Source organism: Octopus bimaculoides, chromosome 27 (assembly GCF_046866305.1).
Source record: "Octopus bimaculoides isolate indiv1 chromosome 27, ASM4686630v1, whole genome shotgun sequence".
Classification (NCBI taxonomy): Eukaryota; Metazoa; Mollusca; class Cephalopoda; order Octopoda; family Octopodidae; genus Octopus; species Octopus bimaculoides.
The window spans coordinates 7741007-7747620 of NC_142954.1; positions in this window are offsets into that span (position 1 = coordinate 7741007).

The following is a 6614-nucleotide window of genomic DNA, read 5'->3' on the forward strand; positions in this document are numbered from 1 at the left end:
AAGAAGTAGGAGTCGGAGCAGGAGGTGGGGGAGGGGAGAGATGGGTGGTAGGAGGGAGGGTGGGGGAGAGAGACAGGAGGAGGGGGTTAGATGAAGAGTGGAGGGGAGTTGAGCCCATGTGGCGCAAAGGAGCGAAGATAGAAGATTAATCCCAATTCACGGCGCAAACGGGAGTCCGGATGGCCCCTGTGCATGGACAATCCAAACACAGACAGGTGTTGCCGCAAGGAGTGGCCGGCAGAACGGAAGTGGCGTGACACCGGGGAGTCATTGCCGACGTTGATATCTCGGAGGTGTTCCGCGAATCGGTCGGCCAGGCGCCGCCCCGTTTGTCCGATGTACAGGGATTGGCAGAGAGAGCAGGAGAGGCAATATATGATGTTGGTAGACGTGCAGGTGAAGGAGTCGGTGATGCGATAGGGTCGGTGATGGGTGCTGGTGAGGAGGGTGGTGTTGGAGAGGTAAGGGCAAGTGCGGCAGCGTGGGCGGGAGCAGGGGAACGAGCCAGGTTGGGAGATATTTCGTTTTGGGATTTGGTTTGCAAGATTCTTTATGTGAGTCCGTTGCACTTACATAGCCTTACCAGCCTTTTGGGTCTTCTGGATACCAAAACATCTAATATATATATATATATATATATATATATATATATATATATATATATAATAACTAAGGCAGCTATACGCAATATAAAACCAACAAGGAAAAATTCTCTTGTCATTAATGTGACTGAGGGTGCCGGGTAGCACCTATATTACTAGAAATAAGAGTTAAAAACCCTTAGAGTTGCAAGAACGCACATTTTTATACACTGACAGAATATCAAATTACCTTGGCCTTGTTATCTTATTTCGTTTAACACATACACGCTCACGCACACAACCCTATTATTAAACCGGGAGCTTAACAACTGTCCTTCTGTAGCACTTACATAGCCTTACCTACCATTTGGGTCTTCTGGATATCAAAATATCTAAGATATATATATATATATATATATATATATATATATAAATCAAAATAAGCAACACGGCTATGTCAAGATGGATTTTTATGTATTCTTCTTCCCACTTGAATTTTAAATGTTGCCACAATTATACTATGTCTATTCCACTGTAATTTTCTACATTTCTGTGCAGCTGAAGATTGCTCTACATATTGCATTTAATGTAATGCTCGCATTACTTAAATAAATGGAGTAGCATGAAACGTGCGTACTGCAATCATCTTTAAAATCCGTGTTGCTTACTTTGATTTTTTGATCACCTTGCTTTTAGAATGGTTTTTTGATAATACCATACTATATTCTGGTGCCTAAACATAAGTACCATATTCAATTTTGAATATAAATAAATATCTCTCTCTCTCTCTCTCTCTCTCTCTCTCTCTCTCTCTATATATATATATATATATATATATATATATATATATATATATATATATATAATGACTCTACGATGTTTTTATTATTTTGTCTTCTGTCAACCTAATCTCCGCTGAAATATCATTTTCTAACTGGTGCAACTGAACAACAGAGACGATGTTTGCTCCAGCATGACGCTCTAGCGTGTTAGCTTAAACCAACTAAAGTGTAATATACAGAAAATTTGTTAATGTTGAGGAAAGTGAAACTGTAAATGTATATTTAATGTGAATCTGCTGTTGTCTTTTCATGTCTGTCTGTTTGTCTATCTATATATAAATATATAGTACGCATCCTTAACTTTGAAGAAATACTTCTTCCATCACTGATTATGAATATATATATATATATATATATATCAGCGATGTAACTACACATGAGTTGTTGGCGATTTCTTTTCTTACTTTGGACTTTTTCCTTTCTCCTTTTCGACGAAGAGCTATGCTCGAAACGTCGAACTTTCTCTTTTCACCGAGCGTCAAGCTAATAAATTTCTTGTGCACGTCCTCTTGTACGTTAATTTTATTAGTTTATTTGAATCGATTGTTTATTTGAATTGACAATACACACACGCGCGCGCGTACACACATAGACACACTCACACACATTATGTAGCTAGTCAGAGTAAATCCCAGCTGTTTCCTCTTGAAGTACATCTGCTTACTGTTCTATATTTAAGAGATGAGGAAGTACAAGAAACAGCAGCAGCAGCAGCAGCAGTCTGTCTGTCTGTCTGATTGTTTAAGTCATTTGGAATACATAGAGACGACACGCGCGGGCTACTATCCCAAGGTTCCGAGTTCGATTCACGGCAGCGACCTGATTAATAATAGTAATAATAATAATAATAATAATAATAATAATAATAATAATAATAATAATAATAATAATAATAATATAATAATAGTAACATCGTTAGGAATGAGAACCCAGGTTCGAAATTTCCCCAAGACACCTGACGAAGGCTGGAGGGTATATCAGCCGAAACGTTGTGTTAACAACAAACAAGATGAGGACGAATATCCGTCAAATGTAAATAATCTGCTCACTGTCTGAAGAATTTCTAATAGGGAATTCCTTACGTGTCAATGTAACATGTAAAACTTCGTGATTCCTGTTAGCAAATGAAACACGTGTAAAGGTGAATAAATAATACCAACATATTTCCAATTACCTGTTTTGTTATATGTGCATACATATATATATATATATATATATATATATATATATATATATATATATATATATATTTATATGTATATATATATGGATGTTATATGTATGTATATATATATGTATATATAATATATATATATGCATATATATATATACATATATATGTATACATACATATGTATGTACATACATATATATATATATATATATATACATATATATATACATACATATATATATATATACACACATATACATATATATATATACATACATATACATACATACATATATATATATATATATATATATATGTGTGTGTGTGTGTGTGTGTGTGTGTGTGTGTGTGTATATATATACAAAGTATCAGAGGTATATCCCGAGTCATCGGCTCACAGAGTTGGTTTCCCGGATTCCGTGGCGTGTATGTAATCCTCCGGGAATATATATTCCTCCGGCCCTGTACGGGACGCAAGTTCGTCGCATGATCACAGATTTTTGTCAACTGAGCCGACAAGAGCAACGTGAAATAAAGTGCTTTGCTCAAGCACCCAACGCACCGCCAGAAATCGAAACCGCAATCTTACGATCATGTGTGCAACACCGTAGCTACTACGCCACGCACCTCCACATACATACATACATACATACATACATACATACATACATACAAGCTGAAGATCAGTTGAAAAGAGAATATCTACGCTGACCTATTGAGAAATATGCAGTTACTCTCTCTAGATTACAATTTCAGGTTTTCCACTCGCAAGCACCTGCCATCACTTACCGCCATACACAATCACTCACAATCACTCGCTATCACTCATCACTACTCATCATGTCTCACCGTCACTCACCATCAGTTGCCATCAGTCACCGTTTCTCTCATCTCTTTTCATATTCTACCTCTACTACGTTGGCTATTTCTCATTGGCATCTTCACCTTTTCCCTTTTCTCCCCCTCCTCTACTCCCCTTCCTCCTCCCCTGTTGCTCTTCTCCACCTCCTCTGTTCCTGCTTCTCCTGCTCTCCTGTTACCCCTTCTCTTTCTCCCCTGCTCCTTCTTCTGTTCACCTGTTTCTCTCTTGCTCCCCTGTTCATCCTTCTCTTCCTCCCACGTTCCTCCACCATCTCCTCTCACTATATCTCTCCTCTTCTAGATTCCGCATAATAAGTTTTTTTCGCCCAATCCTTCTTCCTTAGGACTTCGATCCTTTAGAGTTTCTTCCCTCCTTGTCTCAGCTCGTACGTTTTCAGCAAATATTAACCTCCCAAAATATTGTACTTAATTGTAAACCGCACTAAAACACACCCATGTCACCGGTCTAGACTGGTTGGAGCCTGAAGTAGATAGAGACTCCAGTCTCTTTCCTCAGCTGGCTAACGTACGTACGTAGTAACAACTAAAAGAATATATCTACAGGAAAAAAAAAGAACTGAAATGAAAAACTGAAATAAAAAAAATCTGATGAAAATCAAAGAAATATAAAAAAGTAAAAATGAAATAAGAAACCAAACGAGCAAGAAAAAGCACCATTATCAATATCATTATGATCATCATCATTACGATCATCGTAATCACCAGCATCAGCAGTTGCAACAACAACATCATCATCATCATCATCATCAACAACAACAACAACAACAACAACAACAACAACAACAACAACAACAAACAAATATTGCAACGAACAACTGTAGCAACAATTAGCAGCAGCGATACCAGCAAACGAATAAACCTAGCATCAACAACAGTATCATCATCATCAACATCATCGTCATCATCATCATCATCATCATCATCATCATCCTCATCAAGAACAACAACAGCAATAACAACAGCAACGCAACAACAACAACAACAACAACAACAACAACAACAACAACAACAACAACAACAACAACAACAACAACAACAACAACAACGGCATCACAATTATTTCTAACGTACATGGCCACCACAACTAGGCAAACTGTAGAATCTGTAATTATATCCACTCCACACCATCATATCTTTGTCTTTTTATCTCTGCTTTCTTCACAAGGATGAAAGGTGAAATCAGCCAGAGCCATGGCAGAATTTGAACTCAAAACCTAACGAAATACTTACTACAAGGTATTTTGTCCAGCGCTTTACTGGTTTTTCCAGTGTACACCCCTCATCACGATAAATACCGCCTAATATTAGAAAAAAATCATCCACCACGTCTTATATATTTTTCGATGCGAGGAGGAATAGTAATGGATTATATTGAAGCTCTTTGATGCCTATTCTTATCTATATCAACACTGGAGTTAAATAAAAGAGAAAGTAGATCCCGATGGGCTGTGTACGGACGGAACTAAATTTGGTAAGGCGTTTCGTCCTGTGCTTATACCATCTCTTGTAATAATAATAATAATAATAATAATAATAATAATAATAATAATAATAATAATAATAATAATGATAATAATAATAATAATGAACAGTGAGCAAAAATCTCACTGTTACGGTGTAACCAGGCGTCAGGTATGAAGTGATCGCAGAACAACGTGAGACGAAGTGTTTTGCTCAAGAACTCAGTGCATCAGCCGGTCTAGGAATTGAAATCACAATAACCATTAAGCCATGCACCCTAATAATAATAATAATAATAATAATAATAATAATAATAATAATAATAATAATAATAATAATAACAACAACAACAACAACAACAACAACAACAACAACAACAACAACAACAATAATAATAATAATAATAATAATAATAATAATAATGATGATGATGATGATGATGATGATGATAAGGTCCTTGTTATTGTAGGTGACCTTGGTATGAAAAGAAAAAGGAATGACAGGAATATTTCCTATTATTGTAGGTGTTCTTGGTATGACAAAACTGGGTTGTCAGAAACATCTAGATAACATCCCAGGAGAACCATATCTCAAAGAAATTGAAAAAGATTATGTTGACAAGTACCATTTACATCCTCAGGAAAATCCTATCAACTTAAATTATTTGTGTTGTGTCGTTTTATATGAATGTATTTTTGTTGTGATCTCCACAATTTTCCCACTGCCCCCCCCACCCCAAACTTTCAAACATATCTAAACATCTCTTAACATTCATTTACCCTAGGGCGCTGGGAGTGATCCGGCAAGCAGGTGATTGCATCAAACAAGCATATTAAAATAATAAAAATGATAATAATAACAACAACAACAACAACAGTAATAACGATAATAATGATAATGATAATTATAATGATGACGACGATGATGATGATGATGAAAATAATAATAATAATAATAATAATAATAATAATAATAATAATAATAATAATAATAATAATAATAATAATAATAAGAACAACAACAACGGGAATATATTAACAAGAATTACATTCAGTCGCACAAGGATTTGAAAAAAAAAATAACAAAACAAAAAAGTATAAAACAATCTTAAAAACACAAACGAAAACCAATGTTATTTTGTAGAGTTTGTGTTGTTTTTTCATGATTTTTTTAAAAGTCAAATTTGTTTCTTTTTTGTTTTGTAAATTTGGCTGTATTGTATTTTTTTGCTTCCTTTTTTTTTTCGTCTGTCTTTTTCTTTTCAACAAAAAGAAAAAAAATATATATAATTATCAAATTCTTCACACATTGACCACCAACAACCACGGAAAAGAAGCATTATTTGCTCATTTCGTCGTTTCACAACTGCAATTGTTTTATTATTAATATTATTATCATTAGTATTATTGTTATTATTATTATTATTAATATTTTTTTTGCTAAACTTTCGTCCCCCCCTCTATCATATAGTTATCTTTTTGTTTTCGCAGGGGGTGAAGCGAGGGAGTTTGTTGTTATTCTTTTGTTTCCTGTGACACAACTATAACAAATGTTCTTGTTTTCATATATATATATATATATATATATACATATATATATATATATATACATCTTTTTGTTGTTGTTGTTGGTGTTCCTTATGTTTTCGTCCAAACATTTAAACACATCATTGTG